Source organism: Sipha flava, unplaced genomic scaffold, assembly GCF_003268045.1.
Source record: "Sipha flava isolate LNK unplaced genomic scaffold, YSA_version1 298_pilon_pilon, whole genome shotgun sequence".
Classification (NCBI taxonomy): domain Eukaryota; kingdom Metazoa; phylum Arthropoda; class Insecta; order Hemiptera; family Aphididae; genus Sipha; species Sipha flava.
In genome coordinates, this window is record NW_020272970.1 from 262,178 (window position 1) to 289,178 (window position 27,001).

General features: G+C 29.0%; 1 pseudogene; it reads left to right on the forward strand.

The window, feature by feature from the left end:
- The first annotated feature begins 19,959 nt into the window (after positions 1 to 19,959).
- LOC112685913 lies at positions 19,960 to 22,243 on the forward strand (annotated as a pseudogene).
- The last annotated feature ends 4,758 nt before the right edge of the window (positions 22,244 to 27,001 follow it).

Here is a 27,001-nt window from a genome sequence, read left to right on the forward strand (position 1 = left end):
ACTAGGGTACAAATAACCGCCTTCCGATCGAGCGCCGTCGAGTATGTAGGAGTTTTCGAGTCATCAAAATTTAAATGAAAAAAAAATGAACGTATAACGACGACGAATTTAAACATTCTTGGATTTTTATCGCATTACACTTTTGACCATCGAACAGCTGATGAACAAGACTCCACATCAGATCACCAAGGTCGGTTTTAAGGTAGGTACAGACAAAGTAACATTTTGTTGGCAACATGTTACTAATGGTGTTGCCAACAAGTTACGCGAACAAGTATGTTGCATACCCTACGCTGGTCACAACTGCCGTGTATAGTGTATATGTATATATATTTTTGTAACTCGGTAGCTATTGGGATCGCCGTGCGCAAACTAACCTACTGGCAGCCACTATTTCTTAATGAATTAGTTATTAAGTTAATGTTATTATTATACTATTACAATATTACTTTATGATACGTTATATGAGCAGCCTCAAGGTCCTAATGACTATTTGGGGCAAAACCCCTAGGACCACCCACCCTATTTAAGCTATTGTTTTAACAATAATTGTTAGGGCGGTTCGGTGCCACTGTATCACAAAACCATTAAAGAACAGAATATGGAAAAGACCAAGAGTCAGATGTGTTATAGTCCGATCTTAGCAAGCACTTTCACGCCAATTAACTTATCTAAAGAAATTAATATTTTGAACTTAGAATATTTACAATAAATAAAATTTTAACTTAATTTGAATAATTATTTGAAACATCATAATAATATATAGAGAAATGATCAACTGATATTTTTAAAAAAAGTTTACATAGAACGAGATGTAGTAGCAGAACATATTTTAAGTAATTTTCACTAAGTTGCACTTCAATAAAATTGTCTACCATCGTAATTCATAGACGTGGGGGTTCTTCTGCAAAGGAACATACAGGGAAAATCAACTTCTGTCACTACGGTCGTTATAAAAATGTTAGTTAGTAGCATGATCACTCACCACTTGCGTCGCGTAGGATAGCTGAAGGGTACTGCACGCGAAGAAGTGGTTTCGGTGCCTTCCAGAGAGAACCGTCTTTTATCGTAAGTGATTTTAAATGTTAAATGTAAGATTAATTTCGATAATTTGCTAGGATGCGTTTGAAATTTTATGCGAGTGCATTATAGTGACATTTATCAGCCAGATATTTAGTTCTTTGCCATAAACAGCGAGCGTGACGTTTTTGTACTATAAGGGTACGTATATATGAAGGAGGGATTGTGGTGGGTGTGTGTGGTTTCGATAGTAGTACTGATTCCCATGCAAAGGTTTGTATAATGGATGTTAAGAGATTCACTGCGTCATCAATATCAGCTGTGGTATTTAGCCGGACTTTTAGACTAGTTTTTTTTGTAGGATTGATTTTTGAAAATTTTCCCAGTTGATTTGAGAATGTAACGGTGGTGTATTGTATTGGTTAGTTAGAAATTATGGCCAAGTGAATGAAAAAAAAATATCGAATTGATTTGAATATATGGTGTGTTTGGAAGGACAGTATATAGCTTCTATTGAGATGGGAATACTATTAATTGTGTGCGCGCGAAATTCTCGCAGGTGTATATTACGAGAGCTTATCGCCACGGCAGAATCCGGTCGATTGCCACACGTATAGATGGAAAATTAAAGGATGAAGGAGGAGGGATATAATAAAATGATCAGCTATTGGTTTATCAAATACAAAATCTTATTATATTAAATTAAATAAACATTGAATAAGCTTATTAACTAAAGGCAAAGGGGGGAGAAGCAACGTATAATGCATAAAATAAATATAAAATAAATATCCCCAATGGGCGCACAGGACAAATATATTTGGTTTCATAAAATAATTAAAAGGTTGACCTGTCTCCAAACGGCGCCACGATGACTGGTATCCGAAATTATCCACGCCCACACTAAAACTAAGTTTCACCAAGTGTAGTTCACTTATTAACACGACGAAGGCGTATGTATCACTTGTACGGCGACGAAGGCGCACGTATTGCGTATACGACGACGAAGGCGTCGTATTATAATCCAAAAAGACGACGAAGGCGCATTTAAACTAACGGCGACGAAGGCGCACGTATTGAGTATACGACGACGGAGGCGCCGTATTATAAACCAAAAAGGGCGACGAAGGCGCACTTCACTAACGGCGACGAAGGCGCACGTATTACTTGTTCAAAAAACGAAGGCGATAGAAAAATGGCGACGAAGGCGCACGTACATCCGGAATACAACCACAAAACACACACACCCACGAAAAAGTGAATAAAATAAAACGCAGTTTAGATTGTGTTTTTACACTCCTGTGTTGGCGGCGAAGAAGGAGAAAACGTATACGATCACTATACGCGTTGCCAACTCGTCCACGCCAGGACACGAGGTAGTGTTACCAACTACGCCTTATGGTTGATATGTAACAGGACCGAACAAATTGATATAGATACTAAGCAAGACTGGATGTAATTTGTTTGGAAATTAAAAAGTTGGTGCGATACGATTGATGATCTAACATAAATAGCAGCACCTGCATGTGCAGTTCTATCTGGATGGTTAGTCTGATATGAGCGGAAATGTGGTAGGTTAAGTGAGTAGTTGTTTGTAAAGTGCGTTTCAGATATTAGTGCAATATCAATTCTTTTTTCTTGGAGTGTGGTTAAGAATTCATCTTTGTGATTTTTAGGCCATTTGCGTTCCATGAGAGGATTGTGACGGAGTTATTAGCGTATGAGTTATATGTTGTGTTTGACATTTAAAAGATTGGTCATGACTGTTGTGAGGAGAGAGATAAAGTGGGTTTATTATAAAAATATAAAAATTAAGTTAATTCTAAAAATTAAGTTAGTACATTGTTATCAATGCTAGATGTTTGTTAGGTGTCGGGGAAGTTGGGCGGTGGTGCGTTACCTGTATTAGTAGCTGCCGCTTTTGCGTATAAGTGATGTTGAGTTCTTGGAATTTGCATCGATGGATGTGATGTTGGCTGGTTGATAGATTGTGTTTGGTAATTGGTAGGTGGTGGTTGTTGCTGCTGATTATTATTTCTTTAGTTGTAAGGTTGGCGGCGACGCTGTTTAAGCTCTTTGTATACAGTACAACCTTTGTAGCTTGCGGGATGTTTGTCATTGCAGAAGGCGCTTTTTGTCGGCAAGTCAAATGATTTGGTGCAACTTGTGGTAGGATGATTCCCGCCACATTTAACATAGCAAGGAGAATTAGAACAGTAGCTCCTTGTGTGGCCGAAGGTCTGACAGTTTAGTCGTTAAGGAATTTTGCGGCGCTTGTGAGGTTCTTCTACTTTGATTTTTGTATTTAGTAGAGGAATTATATTAAATATTTCCTTACTTATAGTTTCGGGAGCAAGATTGGTGAAAAATAATTTGAAACAAATTAGATCGTAAACCGATAAAATTAACGAATAATGTATAAACATAGCTCGGGAACAATGAACTACACGTATGCGCTGTACGATTGCTCGAGCTGAAGTGTTTTTTTTTCTGAATCTAAAGTTTTATAATTGTCTGATGTCATCAATTACTGATACTTTTTATCTGTATGTTGATTTTATCCACTCACAGCTGTAATCTAGTTCACGATTCAACCGGATACAAATTGAACGATGGAAATACGTCGCACACCAAAGTCAATATTAAACTAGAATAACAACAAAATAACTACAACGAACAGAACGGTAACAACGCATAACAAACAAAAGTGTGGTTGTCGTCTCGTCCCGACGCCGTCTCTGGGCGGCATATTAACATTCTGGGGTCGATCTCGGCACCGGTTATCATTTTAGCTTTCTGATTGGTCGTTTGATTTTGCCACGCTTTTTAAAAACTGTTATCTAGTATTATGTGTTGTTTAATATTATCACATTGCAATACATATTTACTATTTTTTTTTTATAAAGTGTGAATATAAATAATCTTAAAAAGGGTTTTTACTTTTTACTTTTTGTAGGTAGCTTTTTAAGTAAAATATTATAAATCGAAAAGTTTCTTAAAATATTTGAATTAGTGGAATTTAATGATAATTCATTTCGTTTTAATATGTTTTCACACACCAGCTTGTATTAGTATTTTTACCATGAATACTAATCCAGTTACAAATATCTTGTTCGGAAAACATATTAGAACGTAATTAATTATTATCAAATTCCATTAATTTAAACATTTTAAGATACTTTTTGACTTATAATATTTTATTTAAAAAGCTACCAACTAAAAGTCAAAAGTTAGAAATCAAATTAGAAAATTATTAAAATATTATATTATATTATATTCAACAAAAAGTCAAAAAATCATTTTAAGATACTTTTTGACTAATAATATTTTACTTAAAAAGCTATCTACAAAAATTCAAAAGTGAAAACCCTTTTAAAGATTATTTATACTCGTACTTCATAATAGTATCATAAATAATAAATAGACATTGCATTCGATAATATTAAATAACACATAATACTAGATAACAAGGTTATAGGTAACAGTTTTTAAAAAGCGCGGTAAAACCAAACGACCAATCAGAAAGCTAAAATGATAACCGGTGTCGAGACCGACCCCAGAATGCTAATATGCCTCCGGGCGTGCCGTCTTCAATTGTCATTGTTAACAACATAACGACGTGGATGTTCGTCGCATTATCACGCACCCATGAAAACATCGTATGATAAAAATACGTGGTGCACAAAATCATTCAGTTCACCTAAAAGAGTCGACTCATTGAATCAACTCATTCACTATATACATTCTGTTTTCCTTAGTTTTTGACCCACTTACGCGTATGCACACCAAGCTGAAATGTTCAGTCCCCTCGGTCAGAGATCGGCGGTCTGTGATTGGTCGGCGGTGTGCCTTGTCAACAACATGTGCGTCGTTGCGATCACCACTAGCGCTCCGATGACGCGGCCGCACGTACCGCCGCGTCATCGGAGCGCTAGTGGTGATCGCCACGACGCACATATTGTTGACAATGCACACCGCCGACTCATAAGAATAGGTCAACATACGCCGAATATAATTGATATTATTTTATACATCTCCCGCCAAGGAATTCCATTTGGAGGCAAAACATACATTGAATCAAGGTATGTTTCCGTACCTAAGTATTATAACTTGATAATTTAGGAATGAAATAAATAATTAGTAAGTTAAGCAATCATATATATATATATATATTTTTTATAAAATAGTTAAAATTGATAAATAAATATTAATATTTATAAATTATAATATAGGTAATCCTTTAATTTTACAAGTCCAGACGTACAAAATGAAATAATTTCTGTATGTTGTGATATTATAAAAACAAAGCATTGTCTCTCAAATTAAAAAAGTAAGAGTTTTTGCATTAATGGTGGATGATGCAAGGTAAATTTAATTTGTGACTTTAAAGTCTAAAATATGATATAATTCTTTTTTACATTTAGATGTCATAAGTTGGAATACATGTCTTTAATGTGTAAGTTATGTAAGAGGCTTAAATGTATTCGAAAGAATTTTTAGGATTTGTAGACGTTTCTGAGAAACAAGATTATCAAACACTTGCTGAAACTATTTTAAATTTTCTTAGTCAATTAAATTTGCATAATGTGCCTATACCAGCAAAATCATGTATGTGATAGAGTGATGTCAGGTTATAAAAATTGTGTAAGAGTTAAAATACAATCAAAATATCCATTTGCAATTTATACAGAATTGAATTTAGTTGTCTTAGATTTATATAAAAAAATATTGCATTTTTTAAAACAAATAATTAAAATAAATTAAAATGCTTATATAATTACATTATACTTTTAAGTACTCAAAAATTTTCTTAAATACCATTGAATTTCTAAATATTTATTTTGCTTGGATTTCAAATAATAAAAAACTACAAAATATACACCAAATAATAGACACAAATACATCAATTATTATTCGAATAAGTAGTACTTGAGTGTGCAGATAAAACTTTTGTTAGTCCGTTAAAGACAATTATACACTCATTCTTAAAATTTTAAATGAAGAAATTGACATTAACAATCACATAGCATAATCAATAGATAAATTAACCTAATTTATTTTAATAATTAAAATAATTAAGTATGTAAATAATTTTTTAATAGGGATTCAAAGTATGATGAAAAAAGGAACATTTGTAGTCTTATTATTTTTATTCCAAAATATACTTTAAAAATGAATTTTTTTATGTTCTCAACTTCTATCTAAAAAATGCTAGGAAATTCAGTTATTTCATAAATTGTGTTTAAAAAACTATTGAAACTAATCGTTGTTTTGATCAATTCAAAATAATTTGGAAAGATATAAAAGAATTTTCCAAAATTTGGACACTTCATTGGACATCTTTATAAGTATATTTTAAAAACTTTTCTTTATTCATTTATTGTTTATCAATTTAAATTCAAATATTTATATTTATAGTTTCAAAGCGTAAAAATAAATAGCCAATATACTTAAATAGCTATTGTGTCAGTTCTAAAACTGGGGAAGGACATGAATATTATTATTATTATATATATAATAATATTATATCATTAAAAATGATTATTATGTGTCTAACGAAGAAGCAAATTTTAAATACTGGAAAATAAATGCTAATTTTAAAATAATAGACTGTGTTAATAAATGACATAAGAAATAGGGGTTCTGTAGAAAGCCTAAAAATTGGGAGTCATGGACTGATCCCCGTAATACATTTCCCCGTCAGACATTTCCCCGTCACCGTTTCCCCGTCTAATATTTCCCTGTCTAGCGATTTTCCCCGTCACCGTTTCCCCGTCCGATACTACCCCATCTAGCGATTTGATATATGATATACAAGTAACGATAGTATAAAACAATTTATTTTAATTCCACGCTGTATAATAGGTTTATATAGCTTATAATTGTACTCTGTATAGGTACGGACAAATTAACGTAGATATATATTTATTCTTATAGTTATTATTTTTTTTATTATAATTAAACAAAATTTTATTATTTTTACTTTTTTTTTATTTTTTTATTGAGATTAACATTTTATTATGTTTATATATGTATTATATGTTTATATTATTAGCTATATTACCCGGCGTAGCCCGGAAAAACTCATTTTAGTTGTAAGACGCTGTGGAAGCAATGTCTTTTTAAGTGTAAATTATTTAATATTAAATTTAACATAAATTTACATAAATCTCAATCAATAATTATTAAAATCAACATATTAAACCAGTGCATTTTATATGGAATTTTCACTGGACGACAAAAAAATGTTTTTCTCAAAATAGTCAATATATAATACCATAGTACGATTATAGTATTACATGTTTATTTCGCATTATTTCACTTTATCAATCTTTCAAAATATTATTGACAGAGTATAATTACTGGGCGACATGTTTCGCTTAGTTAACTAGTTAAAATATGTATTAAACTTAACTTTATTAAACACATCAACATATTTCCTAGGTCACCAAAGAATGAAAAAGTTTACATTTAAAAATTTATTTTTGCCGATTTCAAACCTTTAAAATAGGGCGACGTGGTGATACTCAGGAAGGTATTTGGAACAACTCTGTGAAAAAAAATTGGAAAAAAGTTAAATAGCGTCGTCCAAAAATTGGTAAATAAAAAAGGCCTGTTATTTTATACATATAAAGATTGTATTGTAGTGTATTAGACGGGGAAATGTCGCACGAGAAAACGTATTGGACGGGGAAGTGTTTACGGGGAAATGTTCGACGGGGAAATGGCGACGGGGAAGTGACCCGATACCAAAAATTGGAGTGGATAATTTTATACAATTAAAACATGAAGATAGAGTATTAAATTTGTTAAAAAGTTTGAAATAAAATTATATTAAGATTAATATTAGATTAATAAAATTGTAATTTTCTAGAAAATATTAATCCAATTAAGTCAGTGAAGTCTAGAAAATTTGAAGGCTGAAATAATGGTCCTAAAATATATGATAAATAAAAAAAACTTTGAAATATATGACATAATACCCAATGTAAAAAACAATATTTTTCCAAATTATTATAAACTTGTACAAACTGTACTAACTATACTAATATCTACCTCACGTAAACGCTCATCTTCTGTAATGAGGCAAATAAATAATTGAACTAGAAATACTATAACAAATGATAGGTTCACAAATTTGGCAATGTTTCATATTGTAAGGGATTTATCACATACAGTAGGATTGGAATTTAAATATAATTCTCATAAGTCTTTTTATAATAATTCTCATATGTAATAGAACATTATGATATTAATGTTTATCGAACAAAAACTGATTGAAATCATTTGAATACGATTATGATATTCGTTGATGAGCATTTGAGACACGTAAAAATAAAATCAAGCAATAATATTATGGAGGTAAAATGTATTTATCACAAAATTGATTTCTTATCAACAACAATTGATAAAAATGGAATTAAAAAATTCTTTTGAAAATGACATTATTATAATATGTAACCTATGGTTTTTTTTTTAACTTGTGACTTGTATTTCTTAAGTTATAATTTTAATTAATTTAATATTTATTTCTATTAAATAGCTTATTCCGATTAAATACTTTTTTTTATGTTCATTTCATTCGACAGTAAATCGACTATCACTATGGATTTAATATTATAATATTCAATATAATTTATATAATTCGAAAAGATTCATTCTTAGAATTTAATTGAAACCATAAAGCGAAGCATCAATAACTCCAAAATCATTTCAACATGTTTAAGAATTAAACTTCAGATTGGAAAGAAGGGTAAAAGAATAATCGTTAAAAAAATTGGAATTATATTTTTTTTATATATATTTCTTCAAGCAAGCTTGGTAATTTATGTTTGTAATTGTTTTCAACTTTTAATAAATTATCAGTGAATTAAGTAGACTATCACAAGTGTAGTATCTTATAAATATATTGAGAATTTTAATCAAATGCTGAAAAACAATCAAAAGAATAAAAACATTTTTACGCACACTTGGTGTGCTTAAGGTTAGATATAAATTACTTGAAGTATAAAATTTGTATTATTATCTTTTTTTTTATTTGATTTCTAAACTTTTGATTGTATAACTGCATTAAAATATCTTACAATATCTATTTGAAGAATTGAAACAGATAATTATTTTTATTTTACATGTAATTTTTTCAATATATTTTAAAAACTAAAAAAAAAAAACTTGAAATTAATATTCCTTCAAGTAAGTATTTATATTTTAGTTGATAAAATTATCCACATGAATAAATAATAAGCACGTATATATGCAGATATTATATTTTATTGTTTAAAATTGTATCACATGATTAACAATAACTTTTTGATTATTGCACATTGAACAATAATTATTATTCATATTTTAAATTTTAAGTAATATATAATTAGTATTTTTGTTTAAATTTATTATGTTGATATTAATACCAATTTTTGTGCTGCCTATAAAAATTGTAACATTAATAAAAACATACCCAATTATACTTCTTCGTAATACATTAATACGTTTAAAATTCTTATTTTGAAATTTATAAAAATTAAAGGTAAAAAGAAAATTATTATATAATAGTGAAATAAAAATTTTCTACAAAAATATTATCATTAAAAATGTCTTTAAATTACTGATAATTTTTTAAAAACTTGTAAACATCTGAAACTAACTACTTTTTTTAAATAACAATTAATAAATACAATTCTACAATTTATTAAATAATATATTAAATATATATATTATTTAAATTTTAAAAAAAACAAACATTTTGGTTACCAAATAATATTTAATCGCTTATTTTATCTACTAATATATTATTTTCAGAATTGAAATGCATTTTATTTTTACTAGTTTTACAATTTATTTTTAAAATTTAATTAATTTATGAATGGCAAATAAAATTTTTTAAGGCTTTTGTTTGCCAATCACTCGATTACTCTTAATTGCACATATATTATTTACACATACAGTTACTGATTCAAACATTCATCAATACATATAAAATGTATTATTAAATGGTAATTTATATTTAATCAAATAAAATGTAATTTATTATCTACACAATATCTTCACATTAAATTATAATAAAAATATAAGTTTATTAGAAGAATATTTCAGATCATTCATTTGTAATCAATTTTTATAAAAATTGTTTACATATTATGAACATATTATTACATATTTACTTATTATGAATATTATTTAATTTAAAGTTCTTAGTAAAGATTTAAATGTATATTTTGAAATTTAAGTTAATATTTGCTGTTGTTTTTCAGTTTTTTATAAATGTACGTATCATTTTTATTACTTTTAAACATAGTCTTATTTTCTGCATACAAAAAATAGCATAATTTTTTTAAACTATTTATTTTCTTTTTTGATAATGTTTGAAGAACTGTATGAAAAAATATTTTAGTTGTATATTAATTTTGTGGAGTATTAATCATTTCAAACATGTTAAAACACTATTAGGATATATATATTCCATTTTATTGCAAAAGTAGAAAAACGTATTTATTTTTAAAATAAATGATTAAACTAATTTAAAAATAATAATTATAGTTTATTCTTTAATTAAATCTTTATGAGATGGATACATATTTGTATTAATATATTTTGGAGCATATATGCTCAAGAAAATAATATTTTTTTATTCTCATGATTTTTCAATGTGATACTATAGAAAATGTAAGACAGTAATTAAAAGAAGTGGTAAGTTCTTATAATTTTGAAAAAATAAGATGTAATATTTATCAAAGTATGTTTTCTTATAAAAGAATATGTTCATAACTTACGTTTAACAAATTAATTCAGAAGTATTGTTATAAGAAATCAGGATAAAACTTCTGTTATAGAAATTTAAAGTTATGTTTACAAATGGAACATATATGAAGGATTTAAATTGTTGAAAATAGTAAAAAAATCGTAGAATTCTGATTCTGATACTCAGAGGTCAAAATATTTTTGCTTTGTTTTATGTTATTCTTTTAAAATATACTTGAGTTTTCATTAATTAATCTATTGCCTGTGGTTTATTAGATTCTAGCGTCTTTAGCAAAATAGGTATATTAATTAGCTCTTATGATTTTAAATACTGTTATTAATATGTAGTATGTTGATACATTTGATGATCAATGATATCAAACTAAAATTATATACAATTATTATTTGATTAAATTAATAAACACACTAAATATACTTAATGAGAAAACTTGTTTATTTATAAATAAATATTTAATACATAATATAATTTTTTATAAATAAATAATTATATATAATATATTTTTATATTTATATTTTTTGTTCAGTTAATTAATTAATTAATTAATGTATTTATATAAATATTATTCCAAAAATCATTTAAAATTTTATAAAAAAAAATAGAAATAAATGTATAGATTTAAACAAAGATAATATATTTTAAATGTTTAACATATTAAAGTATTTAAACTAAAAGTAAAATAGTTACTTTAATTTTCTAACAGGTTAATAAGTTTTATAATTGAGCTCTTATTTACCTACTTATTTATTCATAATTATAATTGGAAGTTTTTAACAATATGATTAATAACAATATCAGACCTGTTGGCCCTTGAATTGTTAGTATATTGTCATATTTGCTCACTATAGTAATATACATGACAATTTGAATTATATTTTAAACTATATTTAAATACTACATGTATGATAAAATTATAATAATTTATGATAGTTGTATTACTTTATTTATTTTTATTAATTTATTAATTACAATAAAATATCAAAGTGAACTTTAATTATTATAATTATTACAAATGACAAGTCACAAATCACAATTACTAGGTGTACAATACAACGTACAAGTTGATTTCGATATACATAGAATTAACCTCAAATTAATAATAATATGTTACAGTATAATTATTACAATAATTATGTTACAAACACCATCAAGAAAACCTATATTAAAAATCAGAATTAAATGAAAAATGCATTTAATAATTTTTTAGTAATAATTATTATTATTAAAACTATTATATAACTATATTTTTATATAATATTATATAACTATTAATATTATAACTATTACAAAAAGTTTTGATTTTACAACAAAATTAAATATATATTTTATATAATGTACACTATAAAATATATAAGTAAACTAAAGTTTTTGAGAAAATTAAGTTTAATTAATAATTACCAAATCTATTTAATAAATTTATCCTGGATACCGGTTTAATGATTTATTATTTGCAAAATAATTTTTTTAAACTCTGATTCAAGATTTTACAACCTTGAATCTAGATTTAAGTTTAACATTTCAGCCTAGATAAGGGTTTATTTATAATCATGTACATTTCTTATTTATCAATGTATTGACGATATAGCAAAAAATAGTGCTGTAAACTGTTTTAGGTATCAATTAATTTAATTCAAAAATAGAAAAAGTTTATCGCATTAATCAATTTAGAGCAAGAGTACTGTACTTTTAAAATATATTGTTTTTAATTATTTAAATATGTTATACTAGTGTTTTTAAAATATTAATATCACATTGTATAATCTGTCAATTCCTCTAATATTATATGCATTAAAAATGTTTTTAAATTAAAATAATAAATTTTTATAATATATGTAATAATTTAAATAAATTGTATTATTTTATTTACTTTTTTGGAAGTTGGTACATTGTGAAATCTAAGCGATTGTTATTTATAACAACAACTAGCCTTTCAAGATTGAGGTATATTTTATGAGCAAATACAAATCTTAACTACCAATGATATACAGTCAGAAAGAATAACTTAAAATGACACGATGGAATAATCAAAGTTCTGTACAAAATTTGATTACAAATTGTAATTTTTAAGTCCAAAAAAATGATTATAGTTATATAGTTAAATTTTTCAATCCAAGAAAAAAAGAATAACAAAGTTTAGTAAATAAGTCAACTATTTGAAGTATTCATCAATGATAATTTGTATCCTGTAGTCTTAAAGGCTATGAAAATAATTTCTCAGGAATTTTATTAAGTTAATGTTTGACATTAATTAGGGGTTTAAAATAATACATCCGACAGCAATCCAATTTAAGATACATTTCATCAAAAATAAACAAAATATTTTAAATTAAGATTTAAAACCATAGTTAAGTAATTTTTGAATTATATAACTATAGGCAAAGTACATAAATACCATAAGTATGTTAGTGATAACTATGTAGTTGAAAATTAATTACATAAAGTAGGGAAAAAAAAATTCAGCATTTTTAATATTTTGTAATATTTTTTATAGTTACTGTAAATATTTTTTGTAATTGAAATAGTATATTAAGTTTTTTTTAATTTTTAAAAAATTAATTTTAGAATAGCAGAAAAAATAAATTTTAAAAATAAATATTGTTATGTTATTGAAAATAATCATAAGCATTGTAATATTTGTAACAAATAAAAAAGTTTCGTGATATAAGTCTTATTATTTTCCTAATACTCAAATATTAATTTACAGTTATACTATTTATACCAAAATAAGAACATATTGGGAATTGAAGAGAAATATAAGCAACAGAGAAAATGGAGAGAGACATCAGTAATCATTTAAACAATCTTCTGATTGTTAAAAAAATAAAATAGTAATATTTTAAACAAATTATTGAATATTTAGTATTTATTAGTATTATTATTTCTATATATTCGAATATTTATATATAATGTTTAAAATGTAAAGAGTTAAAAAATAAATGTAAATGTATTCTTAACAAGGACAGAAAATTGTGCCTATGTGTTAATAAAAATTATTAAGTTTTATATATAAGGGATGCCTGAAAAATGTCATGGACACTTAAAAGCTGTAAGGAAAAATATTAATGCAAGTCACACTAGATTATTTGAATCTTCAAATCAAGATTAATGACAAATTATTTAAGCAATATTGTGAATATAAGGAGAATGAACTCAGCATATTGGATTACCAAATTCTTAACCACTTAAAATTACAACTATGAACAATGATCATATCGCAATAATACACCAAATAAACATAAACATAATAAAATGTAATGTAAATTAAATAGGTTATGTAATTGTAAATTATGTATTATTGTCAATAATGATCTTATTTATCAAAGCTTTTTTGTTAAAAAATATAAAAATATATTTATTGAAATTGAAATTGTATTTTCATATTTTACAAAATTTAATTATGTTTGATCACCATCATGAGCGATACCGATCTAGTTTTTTGGATGGCAAATACGTAATATCACATAATTTTCATTTCTGTACTTTCCATATATGGCGGATGGCAGAGACTCCAGTAGCACATACAAATAAAAATGTTAGTTCATTTATGTTACCTATTTCTTAAATGTGTGATTGTTTACTGGCATCGCAGCGGGCTCATCTTCTGTGGTTATTCAAATCCCTTGATTATTTTCACGTACATTTTCGTACTACTAATATTTTAATGATACCCTGTGCATGAGACAGTTTAGTCGACATCGAATGATGATGGAACTTAACTTCTGAGTCTACTGACGATATGCAAAATGGGTGCAAGATCCTCATCTGAACAAAAACTTATAAGACCCATTTTTTTGGGTGATTTATCATTTGCGAACCAAATTTTGAATTTCTACTACACTCTCAAGGCGAACGTTGACCATAAAACATCGTTTTCTACTACGTATTTTTTCTTCTTCATCAGCTTCCAGCCTATTAAGGGTCATCACTGCTATCTCTCCACTTTTTTTCTATCATAAACGTCGTCGAAAATCTAGTCCTCTTTTATATTTTTGATGTCTTGAGCCATGACATCCACCCATTGTGGATCCTTGGTTGGGTCCTTGGTCATCCTAATGAACGTTTTTTGCTTATTTTGTTAACTAGAACTTCTTTTATCACTTGTCCGTCTACCCTCTATGCGTGACCAAACCATTCTAAACGTTTGCTTTTTATAAATTATATAATACTTGGCCTGTGATATAGCTTCTGTAATTCGTAAATTTTTTCTTTATTCATATGTTTGTGACTCTGCGTTATATATTGGGCTGTGTATGTTCCTAGGTACCTTTGTTTCGAAGATAATTAGGCGTTTGATATCTCCTTTGATCAGTGACAAGTTTCGCTGGCATATGTGATTATTGATCATACAAATAAATAGTTGTGGTACAATAGTATCTTTGAGTTGCGGGATTTTGATTTAAGTAATTTCATTATACTATAGTAGCATTGATTACCACATGTTATTCGATCATTGATTTATTCGTGGATATTGTTGTTGCTATGTATGTTAACGCCTAGATATTAAATACCTTAAACTTCTTGAAACTATAATAATCCAATATTATATGATATATGGCTAGGCTTCTTGCCATCATCCTATATTTCGTATTTTCTTCGTTCACACACAGACCTATTGTTTTACTTGCTCTCAATAGCTTAGACGTAGTATTTATGTTTTATTCTCTCGTCTCTCACATTACCACGATGTCATGTGCATATGCCAATACTATTCGTTCTAGTCTACGTATTTTTTCTATTCCCATTAAAATTACTCCACCTATTTTTTATTCAAAGACTGAATTATCGACAGTAAGAATTGTTTTCAAACAAACTAAACACCACATCTTCCGTTGGATTTGCATACGTCTCAACTTCGGTAACGTAAAAAACAAATTTGGCATGTTTCTTCTTAACTTAAGATCTATTATATCATACCCTTTTTGGGTCCTTTTAAGACGATCACTTGATGAAGGCATTTTACCGTCAATACTCAAATTGGGATCTATTACACTTGTTTTGAAGTCTGGCGACCCGTATGCTGTATTTACTTTTAGACCCATTGTTATTCAATCTCATATCGCCAAATTATTCGAGTCACTGTTATTAAAAGATGTACATAGATCCATCAATAATATTATTGTGGAAAAGCATCACGGTTTTTGACCCGGTTGTTCAACAACAACAAACAGTTTAATTTTTGATAATTTTATTTTCAACACTTTCTAATATCATTCACAGGTTGATGTTATTTACACAGACTTCTATAATGCCTTCGATACTGTGAACCATGTAGTCTTAATAAAAATTTTATAAGAAAATGGTATTGGTGAGTTGCTGCTATCTTGGTTCAAATCCTACCTGGAAAATAGATACCGTTGGGTAAAACTATCAAACTCTAAATCTGACATGTTCTTTACCACTTCTGGTTTATCTCAAGGTGATCATCTTTCTCCATTATTGTTCTCTATATTCATCAATGGTCTAAGTAAAGCACTACATCATTGCAATTTTCTATGTTTTGCTGATGATATCAAACTTTTTATGCAAATTAACTCAATGGACGATTGTCTTAAGCTGCAACATGATGTGAATAGTTTTGTGGCATTTTTCGATGGATTAGGTTTATCCCTGAATTTCGATAAGTGTAAAGTCATGACATTTAATAGGATCCGCTCCCCTAGAATGTTTTCTTATCATCTTCTTGATTTTAGAATTTCTTGTTATGATGGATTCGTGTTGGATCTTGGTTTAAAGATTTCCAGTAACCTTGACCCGGGTCTTCATATAGAGTTGGTTTGTTGTAAAGCCCTAAGAGTCTTGGGTATTATAATGTGATTGTCAAAGGATCTTAAGCTAACTACCTCATCTAAAGTATTATACTATTCATTAGTCCGGCCAATTATTGAATATTATTCTATAGTTTGGGATCCCCATACTTCTGACAATTCTTGCCAGGTAGAAAGAGTGCAGCGTAGGTTCTTGAGTAAGAGCTACTTTCAACTACTTTTTGGGGCATTAATTGTGCACCACAAGACTTCACTCTAGTTGCTTATCGATTTGGCCTTGTTTTATTAGCGGAGCGCAAGCGTAATATGGGTGCAAGTTTCTTAAAAGTATTATTAGCTGGTAGTGTAGATTCTCCGATTCCCCGACTTTACTCTCATTTATTGATTTTAGAGTTCCACAACGCACCCTCTCGTTTTATCTATGGAATTATATACAACCTATGAATTATATAATATCTATGGAATTATAAACAATCTATGGATTGTATAATATCTATGGTATTATATACAATCTATTGATTATATAATATAATATTATAAAAAAATTATACAAAATGATTTTCTACTGGGCTCAGTCTTATCACCTCTTCTCTTTAATATGTATATAGCATTTTTTTTACGTTTTTTTTTTTTGCGAACATTTTAAAAAACATAAACAATTTTAACGTTTTTATAGTAAAATGTTCGGTGAACCATTTAATTTATATCGTTACAATCTAAAACCGTTTGTTGAACATAGCTTGATTTAACGTTTATCACAAATAAAGTTCAAAAACAAATTATGGAACTAAACCAAAAATTAACATTTAAGGTAACTCTGCTCCAGAGACGCCTTTTTTTTAGGCGAAAAATATTTCTCCCTACGTTTTCAAAATCTTTGAAAAAATCATCCAAAAAAGAATAAATTCAATGTTAAATAATACAAAAATAATTCCTAATGCCCATTTTGGGTTTAGATACAATCACTTATCTTTCCATCAAATGCACAGGATAGCGGACTGTTAAGAACCACTATATTATATTGTATTTGTTGGGAAACACTTTGTGTTTTTAAATATATTATGTTAAATATTGTAAACTGATGCGTGTGCGACGAAAGGCGAGTGAGACTCCCTACCCATACGACTGGTCTAAGGAATCTGCTGAATAAACCCTTTCGACCGGACGACCAGCTCGTACACAAGGGCTCACACACGTAGCAGTCAGTCGTAATTTTGGTGCAGAGCATTAATATAACAGAGCCTTCAGAACATTTAATGTATTTTATTTAATGTATAACAGAGCCTTCAGAACATTCAGAACATTTAATGTATTTTATTTAATGTAAGTTTCTTTTCAAGTACAAATATAAAAGTAAAACTAGTTCGAGAGTGTTTGTTTATTTGTGCACGGCATTATCACTCGATAGTCCGTAACATTTTTAGTGGCAGCGGTGGGATATGCCAAATACCAGTATCTCGTTACTACAGACGTTCAACGAACAGAGACTTTCAAAAAGAAATATTTGTCAAAAAGGAAGCAGACCATTAAAACAGAACATTTATCCGAGCGTTAAATACGGTAATATAACATTTTATATTATTATATCGTATACCGTATACATTGAATACGACGCGACAACGCAACGACGCGACGCGCGAATAGTGTGCTCAGCAAATTTCCAAGAGCGATATACTCGTAGCAGGAAGCGTCACTCGTATTTTTTCGTCACACACACGCGCAGTGGTTTGTTTGCCGTCCGAACATTTCAATTACGTCATCGGCCAACGCCCAGTTCGAAGCCGCTGTCGACAGCACCCTGTTTCTCGTGAACGCGATGACATCTAGTGCCGTAAATTTAAAGTATGAACCGATTGTGGCGACACTGACGCTACATCGTGATTAAGTCACAAAACAAATTCGTCGTATTAACACACGCCGTCGTATACGACCTTGACCGTGAATGATCCGTAATCAACGCCGGAGCCGACGTCAACATAATAAACACGACGCCGCCGTACTATTGACCTACATATAGTGTTTACATTGTTCCATACACAATTAACGTGGTGTCATTATATTCTCCAAATCGAAACCCAATAATCATATTGGTCCCTGCGCCAGCTGTTTCGGGGCGTAGAAATTCGTGTCAACCTACTCTAGCAGTCGAAAAGGACGACCGACGTATGACATTTTCGCGAGCGAGCCGACCAACCATCTACCCATCTACACGATTTTATTCAGAGCATTACCAAACATTTTCAACACTTACCAATCATCAAACCGTAGTAGTGTCGTGAGTATATAGCATAACTTTCTAATCTATTAATTTTATTATTATATACATACATAAAATAATTAATAATAAGTACTTAGTAGTAGAATACCCCACAATATTGTGAATGCATGTCTCTCATCGTTTTGTTTCCATTAAGTCCGAAATTCCGAGTAGAAATTAATGTGCCAAAATACGGATAATAGTCAAATCCTCGGGGGGGAGGGGGATACAACGAATCCAAATTCTCCTACTCCATCTCCTAGGATTATCTTACCTGTTAGGTACTCAAATCCTTCAGATTCTGATTCCGAACGCCCCGTGGACGAAGTCGAATCGGACGAAATATTTGTGACGACTGGCGAGTCCGTCACAGCTACCACAGACTTAATACGAAACGTTTCTACCACATTAGAAGAAGTAGACCAATTCGTTGGAAGAACGCAGAACATTTTCGATCAAACTATTAACGAAAACACGAGTGAAGAAGATGGACGATCACCGTTGATCGACGTAGCGTCGGCAGAAAAAAACCTTCCAGATGCAACCCAGAGCATTTCGGAAGACAACAGTTTGGGATCGGACACTATTAGTTTGGAAGCAGCACTACGGTTACTCCCAAACTCGTTTAATGGAGAAAATCAGGAAGAAATGGAAATCTTTCTGGAAAAGTGCGAATTCGCACTGTCATGCACAAGTAGAAAGGTACAAACCCGTCTCCTTCAGGGAATTTCAGTACGACTCACCGGGAACGCCTGGCAGGCAATTAAATTCCAACCATATCAATTAGTTTATGGAAATCCAGTTAGCATTCCTTCATCTCTAACGAAAGACCCTGAACCTCAATATAATTATGAGGACTATCATTTCGAAATTAAGAAGCAGTTGCAAGAGTCACACGCAATTGCTAGAGAAAATTTATTAGAAGCTAAACATAAGTCCAAAGAGCGATATGATAAAAATGCTAACCACAGAACCTTTGAGGTAGGACAGAAAGTACTACTACAGGACAAAACCTCACACAATAAATTATGCCCTAAATGGGTAGGCCCTTTTGAAGTACTGGAAATTGATCTTAACAATAAGAATGTAACAATAAAAAGAAGAGGGAAAAGGCAAAAGATTCACCCGAATCTTTTAAAACCATTCTATGAATAATACTAATCTATAAATAACTATTTTCCAGACACCCAAAAAACTACAGAATGACGATAATCATGAAATGTTTGCTTATCATTTCAATATTCCTACAAATAAGGAATATGGAATGTCAGAATCTTCCACCCACAGATTTAGTCAAGATAACGTATTTCAACAACACGGAAGGACTCTATTACAAATTCCTAGATAAAGTGAAAGTCACAAATTCTGACTGGAAGTTGATAAATTATCTCGATTTGAGCGATTATACAACGAAATATTTAACACTATTTAACTTGTACAACGAAACGTTTCAACTCTGTAGTGAATTAAGAAAAAAAATCAATAATCCGGAATCTACGTACAGTTGTCAACAGTTCGCGCAGGCAACTATTCCACATCTACACGAAATTGACCAAAACCATCAGAGCATTTTATCAACTATAGGAAGTAACGATCGGATTAAAAACAGGAATCGTCGTGGGCTTAGTAACGCTGTTAGTCGCCTGGCAAACGTACTCTTTGGTAGTGTTGACAACATTGACTTTATATCTATTTTCAATAAAATAACTCAGCTAGCAAAAAGTCGACTAGATAATATCGATGTGATACCTGAGCAAACCCGAATCGTAAAAACAATGATTAATGAAACTAACCACACTTTAAATCAGATATTAACATATCAACAGAAGCTTGAACAGAACATACAGTCATTAGGTGAACAAGCCAAGCTTAATTCACAGAACATTGATCAATTAAAGATCAGAACGATGCTATTAGAACAAACCCTTTTCTTTGAAGTATTACTAAATCAATACGCTTATGAAACCCAGAACCTTTTAGCGATCGTAGACTCCGCTCTACAAGGGAAAGTTCACTCCAGCATTTTACACACTCAACGTTGGTTAACCGAACTTCGTGAAATTAAAGCGATCATCCCAGTAGGAACAACTCTTCCACTTGAGATATCGGCAGAATCTATCCCTGATTTTATAAAAATTTCTGAAATAACCATTGTTCATAAAGATAAATACCTTATTTTTGTAGTCAAAATTCCATTAGCGCAGACCATTGATTTTAATGCAAATAATGTAATACCTTTACCTATCACATACGATAGTCAAAACCTTGTCCTCATTGAATCCAACATGGAAGTTTTAGCAATAAGTTATGATACAGAAAAATTTTTCTCTATGACCAACAAACAATGGGAGATGTGTAAGGAATTACAATCATATACACTTTGTATAAATAGTCAACCTACTCATCATAAATCCAAAACCGATTTATGCGAGGTAATATGCTTTTATCAAAACCCCAGAATCTCCCAGATAATTGTGAAATCAAAATGGTATCGACAAACGCATGTGTTTAGAATCGACTTCCACGTTTAAACTCTTGGATATTTTATACACAGTCTAAGACTATAACAATTTTTTGTGAAAATCCAGCCAGAAAATTTAGTATTGAGATTTCTGGAGTAGGCCGATTGACTATTTCCACAACTAGTAACATACATACTGACAAGATATTGTTAACACCCTCCAATTATCTAAGAGCAAATATTCATACTGATTTAATTCCAGAAAATCCTAAATTTAGTATTAAAAAGTCTCTCAAGAATCTGTTAAATTCCTTTAAACCTCAGAATATTACAAATGTACAAATCATAAAAGATTTAAATGAATTTACACATAACCTACAGGAACTGAAGACTTTAGAAAGTCATTCATTTTCAGAACCTCAAATATTCGTTATAATGCATGTACACATAGTGATATTGTATATGTCTATAACTATTCTAATTAGTCTAAGTATATTTATTGTATTAAGATTAAGAAACAAAAAAATAAAATTGTACAAGCCAGATCTTGGAGAAACTGAGCTTTCAGAAATCAATCAATTAATTATATTTAAATTTATGTTTAACTAAACTATTTATGTTAGTGGAAAATGGGGACTATTAAGCCCCCATGTTCCATTTAAGGGTAGGGGTGTTAAGAACCACTATATTATATTGTATTTGTTGGGAAACACTTTGTGTTTTTAAATATATTATGTTAAATATTGTAAACTGATGCGTGTGCGACGAAAGGCGAGTGAGACTCCCTACCCATACGACTGGTCTAAGGAATCTGCTGAATAAACCCTTTCGACCGGACGACCAGCTCGTACACAAGGGCTCACACACGTAGCAGTCAGTCGTAATTTTGGTGCAGAGCATTAATATAACGGAGCCTTCAGAACATTTAATGTATTTTATTTAATGTAAGTTTCTTTTCAAGTACAAATATAAAAGTAAAACTAGTTCGAGAGTGTTTGTTTATTTGTGCACGGCATTATCACTCGATAGTCCGTAACAGGACAATATACTATCTTGATTATAGTCTTATCCCTTGCACAAAAATACTTTTGTTCAAGTGTATTTTATGACGTTTCTCAGACATATTAAATATTTTATCGTATCTGGCATTATTATTTATCATGTGCTCCTGTATAAACACTTTTTTTAAACCACTCCATTAAACATCACTTTAAAATCCTATCTTACAAACCGCTCTTTTGTGGTACATTGGGAAGAAAAATATTGTAATATTCATCCTATAAAAGCAGTCATTCTTTTTCAATTTACAGGCCACATTCGAAATTTATATTTATAATATGGGCTGTGTATACTGATTTATTTTGATAAAACTTACGATGGATATATTATATCATACAGTAGCGTCCCTAGTCTTCATACATGTATTTATATTTATGTATTTTCTTAATATAATATAAATAATAAATATAATAAGGTTATGAGAAGGTGTGACTGACCCATTCGTTCCCCTCCCCTTGGACATCCCTGATATCTTATATTATCTTTGATCATTAATCAAATTTATGATTCTTATAGTGTGTGTTTAAAGTACTAATTATTTTCACGCTATTCCCTAGTTTGTTTTCGTCATTTAAAACTGCAGATTTGCTGTTTTTTTTTTCAAAATATAATTAATTACATTTTAATTAATAATGTTTTTTAAAAAAATTGCACATAATTAATAAATTTGCACATATTTCAGTGAATGTTATGTGTTAATGATAATTGTAGTCTCGCTTATATTTTTAATGAGCATCATAATAAAGGCATGTGTTTAATTTAAACCGTTATGGTCCTTAGTTAACCGTAGTGCGTTTCACAGTATATATTATAATTTGTATTCGGTTTTTTATGCAAATTCATAAATGTATATTTTTATTTTTAACAATCTACAAATTCATATTATCTGCAGTATTACTCTTGTAAAAATTATTTAAAGGAATAATAATTATTCTTGACGATTATTGTCGGCACTGAGGCCAATTGATAACCCAATGTTCATATAACTTGGCACAAGTCGGTGGTGCAACGCGATAACACGGAAACAAATTACAACAAATTAGGTGACGACGACTGTACTTTCATATTCTTAATGACAGTGGTGTTATACTGTAATATTCTATCTATATTTTTTCTGTTTCGAATCAAACATTTTGTTTATTAAAAAAAAAAAAAAAGGTAAATAGGCGTGTAATTTGTTAAACTTAAGCTATCGCAGGTATTTTCCAAATATCCAGGGTATTATCAAATCAAAACAATTTGTGTAACATTAAGTTGAGAAATAAATGATAAAACTTAAGGCATTACAGAATTATTACTAGAAGACATATCTTGTTTTAAATATGCGCTAATAGTGTCTAGTGATGTATAATGAAGTATTTTTAAATATAAATCTATGCTACGTGATAACCGTAAAAGGTTTATTTAAAAAAAATCTGTAATCATATTTCGTAACTTTATATATGCATTTATTCCAAAATTAATATTTTTTTTGTAAATTCTGAATTTAAATAATTGATTAAGAATTACTTATTTCGTAATTTATAAATAATAGAAAATTTTAATTGTTTAATTATTTGTAATATATTTGGAATTATTTTTATAGCACATAATAAAAAAATTTTCATATTTTTGAATTTTCATGTACATATATATGTGCATATTCAACAATATTTTTTTGCATAAAAAAAAATAATTTATATACATATAGAATAAATAAATGCTTAGCCTGGAATATTATATTTGTAAAGTACGACCGGTTTGGAATTAAAAAATCATCTTCATGTATATACAGAGCTAATAAAATCGTGGCTGAATATGAAAAAATCGGAGCATCTGAGTTGGGTCCCGGATTTTTATAGGTACTATACTAGTTGGGTCCCGGATTTTTATAGGCACTACACTAGTTGGGTCCTGAATTATTTTAGGTATTACACTAGTCCCTAAATATTTTTTGGTAAGTACCTACCTACTACATTATGCTAACATTTTCCATCCCATTTTAACAGACTAAGGACTGTCTATGATCTATTTAGATCACAGGTATGGTTAAAAAAAATTTTATAGTTTTTTTTTGTTTTTTAGTTTCTTTGCCATTAAAATATGAATTATTAGAATTATGTTGATAAAAATATTAAAAATGTTAAAAATCAAATATAAAAATACATATTATATAATATAATAATAGCCATATAGGTAAATGAAAAAATATTAAAAATGTTAAAATCATTATATAATATAAATAAAAATTAATGGAAAAGAAACTAAAAAACAAAAAAAAACTATAAAAAACATTTTTAACCATACCTGTGATCTAAATAGATTATAGATAGTTCTAAGTCTGTTAAAATGGGAAGGAAAATATTAATATAATGTAGTACTTACCAAAAAATATTCAGGAACTAATGTATACCTAAAATAATTCAGAACCCAACTAATGTAGTACCTATAAAAATAATTAATAATATATAATAAATAATACATATTCTATTTACAATAATTTAGTTAATCAAAACTACACATATTCTATCACAATAACTTAGCTAATCAAAACTACACATATTCTATTACAATTATTTAATTAATCAAAACCACAACTGTGGACAAGTTAGATTATTAAATTCACATGGTTATTGGACAGGAAATTAAAATAAATAATAAAAACAATAGTGACCACATCCTGGATCTTTGCGTCATTAAATATGAGCTGATCGAGAGATAGTTCACAAATAAAGATATTACAGGAAATTATCATATTTTCATTATCATTTTTCATATATACACACACACTTGGGATTTACACACACACACTTGTATATAGCAAATATAAAAGAGACCCGAAAACAAGGGCAAATCAGACGAATTTTGACTATGCGGCACTGAGCACCTTCACGTCAGTGTATGTCATGGTCTGGACTTGGAAATATTTTGAATAATTTTTATAGTTAAACAGTAGGACTTAGAATATTTTCTATAGTTTAAATATTTGAACTTAGAATATTTACAACTAACTTAAATTTATTGTACTTAGGATAATTGTTAACAGTTTAATAAACTAACATATCTTAAAGAGTATTAATTATTTCTCCATTACATCTACATCCAAGCGGTTGACTAGATTACTAGAACTGAAATCAATGGTCAAACGGTTGGCACGCAACAGTGTATTACTACTGTTTCATTTCAGTTATAATCGTTATAGATTACTTTTCTATCGATACAGTTGTTGATAATGAAGAATCGGTACATTTTCCTTCGGAGTTCTTAAATTCACAAACATTCTGGTGTATCTCCTCATAAAATATAACTGAAGATGGAGTTTCAATCATATTATGAGAATTTTGAATTCTCCGAGGTTATGTTATAGGTCTAGTGTAATAAACCAAAAATGGGAACTTTGGATGATTAAGGCTTTTAATGGTAAATTACCTCATAATAAAATACGTTCTAAACCTAAGTATTGTGGTAAAGATTTTTTTTCGCAAGTATAGAAGATCGGGGTCAAGCCTGCAGTGCCATACTCTAATAGTCTCTTGATATTAAAACCTATATGTTATAACCTATAAGTTTTGTTTTGACAATAAACAAAGTACAAGAATGGACTTAAACTTATCGTGATAATAATACATGGAAAATAACTATTTCTCACATGGAAAATTGTTTGTAACTTTTTCTAGAGTTGGAAGACCTGACCATATATGCTTTTATACACCACAAAATAAAACTCTGAATGTGATATACCAAGAGGTTTTGACTTGAGTCATTTTAGAAATTAGTAACTCAGTATAGAATCATTTATAAATGTTCAAAAATAAAGTTAAATTATATAAATTATAATTAAAATATAGAATCATTAGAATCATTCGTAAATATTATTATTACTATAATTATTATTTTTTAATATTTTTTCCGCCGTCTGTATAGCCAGGAGTCATTTAAAATAATAGAAAATTGAAGGTTTGCGTTTTTATTGCTTCGGCGTTCCGACATAAAACGCTGTCTGAACAGCGTTTCCGCAACGATCAAAATCGCGAAGAATCGTAATTGCCACTTTGATCTAAAATAATATAATTTAGAGGCAACGGAACACGCGGTGAACGATTCATGACGGCGAACGTCGTATATAGCCTCATCCTAAAGCGGAGGGAGCGGCAAGAATAATCCACGTATTATTTACAGTATTGATTGACAGTAAGATTGGACTCGCGACATTAAACGACGTACCGCTGTAATTACGTCATAGTCCGTCATTATCTATGAGATAAAATTATAACTTATTAAAAATTATAATCAACTCATTATTATCATTGTTTAAATAATTGCATTGAATGTTATTTATTACACAATTATCTGTTGTTATCATACTATATGTATAAGTTCCGGTGATTTATCATTTTATTTAGAAAAAAATTTTAGAAATGCAAAAATACCATATAATAGGTTTTTTACTATTTACGAATAGTTTCAATACTTTATCGTTCGAGGAAAAAATCAATTAATATTTAAGTTACTTTTGTGAATAATCGTGAATAGAAGATTCATTTAAAATTATTTATAATTATTGAAATAATAATTGATTGGTATTTCTATAAATGATAGAATTTATAAAAACTAAAAATAAAATTATGATATACAAGCTATAGAAAATATATTTAATACTGATTTGAGTATGAGATTTCAACATAGAATTTTTACATAACTCGTTT